The sequence below is a fragment of the Balaenoptera musculus genome, chromosome 7 (genome assembly GCF_009873245.2).
Source record: "Balaenoptera musculus isolate JJ_BM4_2016_0621 chromosome 7, mBalMus1.pri.v3, whole genome shotgun sequence".
In the NCBI taxonomy this organism is placed as follows: domain Eukaryota; kingdom Metazoa; phylum Chordata; class Mammalia; order Artiodactyla; family Balaenopteridae; genus Balaenoptera; species Balaenoptera musculus.
This window is the reverse complement of record NC_045791.1, coordinates 87,717,168-87,726,332: the sequence shown is the minus strand read 5'-3', so window position 1 is coordinate 87,726,332 and position 9,165 is coordinate 87,717,168.

The window sequence follows — 9,165 nt, the reverse complement described above, 5'->3', positions numbered from 1 at the left end:
GATTAGAGAGTTATTTGTCCTGATCCTGCTGGGGTGTCATCTGCCTGGTACTATCTTACTAAGATCCAAAAATGTGTGATTTCCAAAATACATCTGTTAGGGGAACCACTGATTGAAACCGCCCACCCTGGTCAGGCAACATAGTAACCATTGCATGAGTTATCTTGCAACAGGAGGTCCTAGTAAGGAATCCGGAACTAACAAGCCACCACCACCAACCCGAAGAACTTGGGAAAGGTCAAAAGGAGAGAGGAGACACCAGTTCATACGTCCTACCAACCTCCCAGAATCCTCCTCGCTGGAATCCATCTTGGCTGAGCGATGCGATGCATGCACCACCAGGCAGGGCCCTGAGTCAGAATGATTGGCCAGAGACAACCCAGAAACTAATCCCATCACCATAAAACCCGAGACTGTGAGCCACGTGGCAGAGCAGTCCTCCTGGTTTCCCTTACCCTCCTGCTCTCCATCCGGGTGCCCCTTCCCAATAAAGTCTCTTGCTTTGTCAGCACATGTGTCTCCTAGGACAATTCATTTCCGAGAGTTAGACAAGAGCCCACTCTCGGGCCCTGGAAGGGGTCCCCCTTCCTGCAACACATCTGGCACCAAGGATTTCAGATGAGGAATTGTGGATGTTATTCCTCACCTTTTTTGTTCTTTTTTCTCTGCAGATGGTACCTGGTGGATGTAAACAAATCTTGCCCTCTTTATCTGACAGCCCTCCCTCACTCTCCTTGTCCTTCTGTGCTATTTCCACACGGTAACTCCCTCTATTTATATGCAAAAAATGTCTCCTCCTTCAAGATTCATGCATTCTAACCAAAACACTCTACCCATCTTTGTAACTTCTGGGTCACTTTGCTTTGAAGATTCTAGCGCTGGTTCACAGTTTTTTTCTCTGTTTCTATGCCTGCCCTCATATTAGCTTAAGTTTATGTCTATATGGTATACCCAACAACGACCTAGTCTTAGTGTTTTTCTCTCAGTTTTTCAACCTCAATTTCTCACTACTACAAACCACATCCCAAACCTTGGCTTCACCTGGAACTGACTCCACATTTGAAAATGTCCACTTCAATATTGCTCATCCAGGTCCCAACCCTCCAGCTCGCCGATTCCATTTTGCCCAATAAATTTGTTCCCTGATATCAACCAGCATCACTGGACCTCCATACCCCCATTTTCTCCCAATCTATTAGTCCCCTTTCCTTATTTCCTTCCCTGTTCATTCCAAAGTTTATAGTCTTTATTTTTCTCTTGACAACACTCAGCAGCCTTATTCGTACTCTCCCTTTTCACCTTTCCAAAGCTTTCTGCTCTATTGTGATCGTGCTATCACTGCCCACAGACTCTTCATACTAGATATTCTGAATTATTTCGTGTTCCCCAAAGGTGCTTTGCTTTCTTTTGCATCCCTGATGATGTACGCACTTTCTCTGCTTAGAAAGCTCCTGTCCTCTTCCTTATTTTATATGTCAGGGTGCAGTTTAGTTGTCACTCTCTGTGGGAAGCCTCTTCTAACCTCTCCCTGCTCCCAGCTCTGGCCCCAGGAGATGCCCCTGCCAAGTACTCCCACAGTATTGTGGGCAAAGAATGTCACCTGCCTTATCAGTAAACAAAGGATGTTGCAGCCATCAGACCATCAGCCGCTGCAGCGCCCCCAGCTGTGCACCCTGAAGGGGGTCAGGATGGAGGAAAGCAGGATACTGGTCCTAGATAGTTAAGGTGCATATCAGAGGAGTGATTTCAGTGAACCCAGACTCTTGCATCTTCCCGTAGAAAAGCACTCAATTCATTAATTTGAGATGTCTGGTTTTCTTTAATTAACAGTAATCTTTTGATATTCCAATGATCTGGCTTTGTTTGTTTGTTTTTCAAAACCTTCTATATATCCTGGTTCCTCCCTTGCCTCTTTGGAACAATCCCTGAGAGCTATTTGAGAATCTGTCTCCCAGGCTTAAGTCCTCAGTATGTCTACTGAATAAAACATAATTTTCAACTTTTAGGCTGTGCATTTCCTTTTTCAGTCGAAGGTTTCTAGAGTACACCTTTATCTTACGTATTATCCTTGTTTATTTTCTCGTCTGACTCCCTCAGGCACTTTTAGGATAAGGACTATGTCCCTTTTATCTTTGAATCCTCTTCTTTCAATACTAAAAAATGTACTCTTTGTATATATATAAATGAAAAGAGATACTATCAGAAAAGATTCTGTTAAAGTAATAAAAACTGTGAATCTGTGTGAAACTTTATATTTTATCTCTCAGCCTAATGAATCTGGTTAAGAGAAGTCTAATTTGAATGCAAAGAAGATGGGTTTTGCGCAACTCCACCTTCCCAGGTCTCATCAAATTCTCAACAAATGTTTATTTTAAAGAACGAATAAATGGCTTTATGTAGCCAAAGTAATCGTGAGTAAGTCTTTGTAGTTTATAGAATTGAAATATTGCAATTATGCTGGACATGGCTCTCTGAGCCCCATCACCCCATAACCCACTTTATGCCCTATCATGATTCTGCACCCTTGCCAGAGTTGGCTGAATAAGAGTTGGCACCTGGCTAGGATGCAGCCATTTAGAAGCTGGCCACCAGCCGTGATGCTACCTGGCATGGCAGCTCTGCCTAATGGGGGCTACCGAGGGCTACACAGTGACAGGTGATCTAGTCAGATACTCTCCTGGGAATTTGGAGAATCATCCAGAGACTGAGTAAGTAAATCAGAAAGCAGACTATGTTGAATCCTCAAAATCGCAGACCACTAGTTTAGGGGATACCACATCAGACTGCTAGAATCCCTGAGGATTCCAGAGCTGTTGCTGAGACCTACACACTCAGGAAGTGTGGTTGCACAACAGGGCACCTGCTTCCAGTGTTTCTTACCTTCCGCTTTTCTTTTGATTAAACCTCCTATCAAATGAGATAACTAAACATGGTCCTTTATGTGCCTGTGTTCCTTGCACTCTAAAAACACCTAACAAATATTTGAATACAAAATCCACAAGGTTGAAGCTTTTATTCCTCTCATTGACAACCTACCTCCAGTGCCTAGATCACTGCCTGGTACGTAGAACGCTTAACTCTTTGACTTATGTATTTGCTAAATGAATAAATAATGCATTAATTTAGCCAATATTCTATAATCTCAGAATGGAGTCCTATTAGGTTGAGCTCTGGGGTCTGACCGCCTATGTTTAAATAGGAGATCCTCCACTTACTAGACTTATGACCTGATTCCTTCTCTCTGGGGTTTAGTTCAGTTTAGTTTAACATGTAAAATCAGAACACTCATGTTACCTTATGAAGTAAGGTAAGACTGTTTCAGAAATGCGATGAGAAAATCCATGCAGAACTGTGCCTGGCATATTGTAAAAACTCAATAAATGTTGGTTATTATGATACTTTTATCATTCAATGCTAGTTTTTCTTCGGCTATAATTACCCTGGATAAGATAATCTTAATAGAGATAGAGAACACAAGTTTGCAATGTAAAAGAAAGAATAAAGGCCACAAATCAGAAACCGTAGTTTCTAATCCTTCTCCTGTCACTAATTAGATTTGTGATTTTAGACAGGTTGTTAAGTTTTTGGTCCAGTTTTCATATTTGTAAATTAGGAGGGTTGGAGGGGGAGTCAGAGTTAGATACTCTCAAAGGTCACTTTCAGCTTTAAAATTCTATGATTTTACATGGAAAGAGCAGATTTTTAAAATTCATACTGTTATGTATTAACAAATACAATTAACATTTTTTTGGGGAATAATGATTGATTCAGGCATGATTTTGAGCTTTGATTTCTTTGGGCACTTAATTGCCAAGAAGGGAGGGAGGCACACAGACCAAGAACTATTTATATTATAAAATTAATTCAATTCCTATGTAATAACTAAATTATTCCCATTCTCAGTGCTATATTAATGGAGGGTGTTCAATAAATATTAACTGAATGACTGGTGTGATGTCTTAAGTAGATTTGGTTGATCAATGAGGAACAGTTAAATCTGTTAAAACAGTCAGATTGGGTGTAGCTTAGTTTTGGCAAGAAAGAAAATGTATATTTTTCAATTCAATTGACTTCCTTTTTTTCTTTCACTTGGTTATTAAGACATCTTGTAATTGAGGTGGCAGAATGAACACTTTTTGTAAAGTCTATCTAATTTTGACAATAATTACTAATTATGCTGGTCAAGAAGATAAATGAGACCAGTGGGGCTGTCCTTACTTGAAGGAATGGACAGACAGATCTCAGGGGCTTGGACCCTGGAGAGACCCCTTTGGCTGTTAATCAACAGCCCACACCTTATCGGTGGGCATTTATTGGTCTAGTTCATATTATGACCTCAGATCCCTGGCTCTACAACTCTTGCACATGCTTGAGGAAGAGGGCTCTTTGCAGAGCTGGGGAACTAGGCAGCCATTTCCCTCCATTCTTGCCACTTCTCAATGGATGTCATAATCAAAGCGTCAGACTTCTGCTTTTCCAACCCACAGACCCCTGGCTCTCCAGGAATCCCTTAGAACTGATACTAATGATTCCCTCAGAGGCACTAGCTCTTCAGATAATTTCACATAATCCGTTCAGTGAGTTTAGGTTCTGAAAAACAAAACCAGGAAGTAAAATTGGAAGTTACTCCTACTTTTCACATTTCTACAACCCTCCCCTGAGGCAAGGGGGGCACCTAGAATCTTGTCTGCCGAATTAGGAGAAGGAAAATACTGGGAGACAAAAGTAAATTAAAATCTCAAAAAAAAAATTCTACTAGAGGAGGTGCATACCTAATAAGTCACTTCCCCTGAAACCTGTGGTAATGAAATGAAGCAGGACCCTATGGTCCTTGTCCCCTGCCATGTCCTCAGCCTGCCTTTGTCTGTGGAAAAACTTTAGCCAAAGAATAAGTTTAATCAGAGAAATGAGAAAGTGCCCAGAAACAAAGGAAAACAGTCAAAAGAGACCAAATAATAATAGTTTAGTCATCAAGCATAGTCAAGGACCTTTAGTTCCTCCTTAAGGGCAGTAGATAATATTCTGAGCCACATCCTCTGAGCTGTCTTGTAGATACTGAAGCCCTCACCATGTGGAAGAAGTTAACTACATGATGACCAGGCTGTAGCCATGACATAAGCTGCCACAATTCCAAGAATTGGCCTCAAAGAAATGGAAACAAACTGACCCTGGAACTGAAGATTAACTGTACCTAAAACAATCAAGATGATGCTGGTCAGACCACCGATGACCAATATCAAGATGACTGTCAGAGCTGACTATTGTTTCTGCATGTAGCCCCCTCCTTCTGTCTATAAAAGCTCTTGCCCCCTGATTGTCAGCGGAGGGGGGAGTCGGCCTTTGGACAGGTGTCCGCCCTCCCCACCACCGGTTGCCAGAATCCAAAATAAAGCAAACTCTCCTTTCCACCAACCTGCACTCTTTATTGGCTTTTGACTGGCGAGCAGCCCGACCCCACTTTCGGTTACGGTAACACTTGTTCAAAGTTCTCCTCAGAATTGCCTGTCTTAGCTTTATCTTTTCAGGATCATTTTGACTGGGAACTTTGCAAATGCATGGAGCTATTAACCAAAATGAACCTAGCCAGATGTGTCTTATTTCAATATTATAGTTAGTTTTTTTATTTACATATTCCTTTACAAGCACAATAGGTCACTGTGAATGCCCTGTAATACAGGGAATGCAAATATTAGTAATAGCATTACTAACACTATTTATAGTAAGATAGACGTACAATGAAAAAATTTTAAATGACTGCCCAAACTCAAAGTTACTAAGGTGCAGAAACAGGAACGGGGTCTTCAGAGTCTAGTGCAACCCCTCCACCTCTGTGACTCTAATATTAAATGTACTTCCCAACATAAAGCATATCTTCAGGACATTAGAAAATATGAAATTATACCGTATTTTATACAATGCTTTCATTCCTTAAAACAAGATATTTAACATTTGATTGGATTATATTCTAACACCAAGCCAGATACTTGTTTAACCCTATGGACCGAGTTTACTCTTCCTCACCCCTCACTCCAGACCTGCTGCCATGTTCCACTCAGCCTACCTTGGAATCTCCATGATACTGAGGTGGTATATCCTGCTCTTTCCTATATTTCCTGGAGATAACTCTAATCAAGTTAAAAAAATACCCACCCCCATATACATATGAGGAAACCTGGAGTACAGACATAACATTAAGGGATACATAAATCTATACATATATACATAACATTGTCAGTGGCCCAACTGGGAATTCAATTACATGATTCTTTCCCCTCATTCATCTGCCTCCCTCATAGTGGATAAAGAAAGAGCATGATGATTTCTGCACCGAATCTCCTCTGGGGCCTTATTCAGGTGATCCCCTTTCAACATTCGAGTACCCAAGGTGGCAGAAAGATGTATTCAGATGATAGTTTATATTTTGTGTTCTTTGCCAGAGAAGAATGAGAGAGAATAAGAGCTATTTGTAGTTTGTTTTCTGTATTCTCTCCTCTGCCATTCCAGAGGTAGTGCCTTTGTTTTCTTGTCTCAAGGGGTTTTGTACAGAACCACCTTCTTAGCTTTTGTGAAAGTCTAAAAAAATGGAAGTTTTCTGGTAAGGAGACAGAGGGATTGCTCTTTTAATTAGAGCGAGACAGTTGGGGCGAATATTTGAGGCTAGGAAAGGCGCAGTGTTTGGAGACCACAAGATCCTCACAGGGGCTTGGGACAGTGGCAAATTTCTAAGAAGAATGGATGCACAAGTCACTTAGGGAGGCTGGACTGAAGCTTCTGCTCTTGGCAATGTTCCCCTCATCCAGTAACAGCAGAGAAGTAGGAGAGCCACTGAGCATCGCAGAACTGGTTGGGTTTCAGTAATGAGCCTATGAGGGTCATCAATGTGGACTGAAACTGGAGTGGTCATTCATGAATATTTTGCTCTGCATAAACCATCTAGTCATTTGGAATCTTCTAGAAAGACTGATGTAAAATTTACTTTCAGGGCAGCATGAAGCAGACATGGAGTCAGATTCAGTTTAAGCGAAAGGAATAAAGCACCATAGACTTTCTCACATCCCTGTACATGTAGCTACAAATTCATAAGCACCGTATTATGTTACTGCCTCCAAGGCTGGCAAGGAACTCAGCTTTCTATTCCCTCCAAAGTGTGTACCTGGCACCCTGTATTCTGAATGCTTTGTTCATAAAGTCTCTGAAACTGCTGCTGATATATCTTTATTACGTCTGGAGAAGAAAAAAAAAAATTCATGATACGTACATTTAAAAAAATGTTTCTCCACACTGAATATTTTCTTCTCTGTTTTCCATCTCCATAAAGGACAGAGAAAAAGACAGGGAGAGTGGACAACAAAACAAACCAAAACTCCACTATAGCTAACAAATTAAATCACCATTTAGAAACCTTCACATGGGGGTTCTTTAATCCAAAAATGCAACTACCACTACTGCAATTATTCTAAACTACAAATGCACAAGGTAAAATTATTTTTGAATGAGGTGGTCTATGAGGAAACCAACCCCAGCGAGCGCTGCAGGGATCCTCTCTGACTGCAACCACACTTACTGTTTCAAGTGTATATAGAATATTATAGTAAACTCTCATAAAAAATAAACCCCTCTAATACTGGAGGGGGGAAATCACTATGTGTATACAGCAGTTTTTAAAGAAATTGTACCATTGTATAATAAAACTTTGGATTATCATACTCATAATAAAAAAACAATACTAACGATGTCTTTATTAGAATGATAAAATTCAAGGTGAACCTGGGCCCATCAGTTTCTCGATATTACTTCTCATAAAGAGTAGCTGTACCCCAGGGAAGAGCAGCATGTGTTGTCCTAGAAGGTGGAGAAAAGGCAGTGAGTGCTTTGCAGGCTTTTCTTTGATCTTCTTCTCTTTACTCAGACCAAAGCTCACGCCAGTAGGGGGTGGAAGGCACTAATGCAGGGTCCTTTAGCCACTGAGGCTTAAGAAGTGATTGCAAGGACAGTAGGGAAGTCAAAACAGGCTTTCATTAATAAAACCTCAGGTCTCCCTTGAAAATCTTTCCATCTCCTGTTTACAGTACAATGAACCTGATATGATCCATAGCCAATCTTTTTCCTACATCACTAGCCTAGATTCATTTGTTAAGCAAATAAATGAATGAACAAAGGCATACTCAAATGATCTAATGTTTTCTCGTTAGTAGCTGAGACTATAAAAGAAAAAAGAGAAAAATAAGAAATTTCCAACATACACAGTCAGATTGACCACTTATGGGGAATTTATTATTTTGCAATTCTGAACAATGCATCAAGTTAAAGTCTTGAACGAAGAAGACAGCATCTTCATTTTGCTTATCTTGAGTGGGCCCTGACAATGCTGAACTTTACCTGAGTATCATGTTCCTGGAAAAGTGATAGTTAAGAAAGCCTCCATCATTTTGTGTTCTGGTAAATGGCTCATTGCTAAGAATCACCCTTCTCTACCTGACTTAGATAAGATTCCGGGAGGAGCCCTTGTTGCCTAGGACAAGATCAGACCCTGCATATTCCCATTATTTGTCTCACGAGTGATGAACTGCACTGTTTGTACCTACTGTGTAGCCTTGACAAAATGCCCTCTCACTTAACCAAACGTTAAATAGGCATCTCTCCTCTCTCGAGGCCTCTGAACTTTGGCCCAATCTTAAGCTTAAGCAAGCACTGTGGGATGATCCACTAAGGAACGGCCCCTTCTGAAAAGAAAACCTTTTCTGTTCAACTGTCTGTTCATGCCACCTGCTCATCTTACTCCTCCACACCTGGTTCTTTCCAGCCTGGTTTACTGTCCCACCTAGAAAAGAAAAGCCCTTTCTGCCTGATCTTTGAGGCAGTTCTAGATCTTATGTCTGGAGTGTTCTCCCACTGTAATAGTCTTTCTCCATTCATTGAAATAGTTCTCCTTCCTGTACTGAAATATCCCCTTTCCCCTATTTCAGTAGTCCCCTTTCCTTTGTTATAATAATCCCCCTCCCGCGTTGCAATAGTCTTTTTGAATCAAGTCTCTCCTTAACTAAATCCAGATTAGTTTTTTATTTGACAGCCCTCATGGGTCAGCTGAAACTCAAGCTTAATCGTTTGAGTGAAACTTTCGGCGAGTTAAATTTAAACCACGTATAGTAATTCTATGAACTTTAG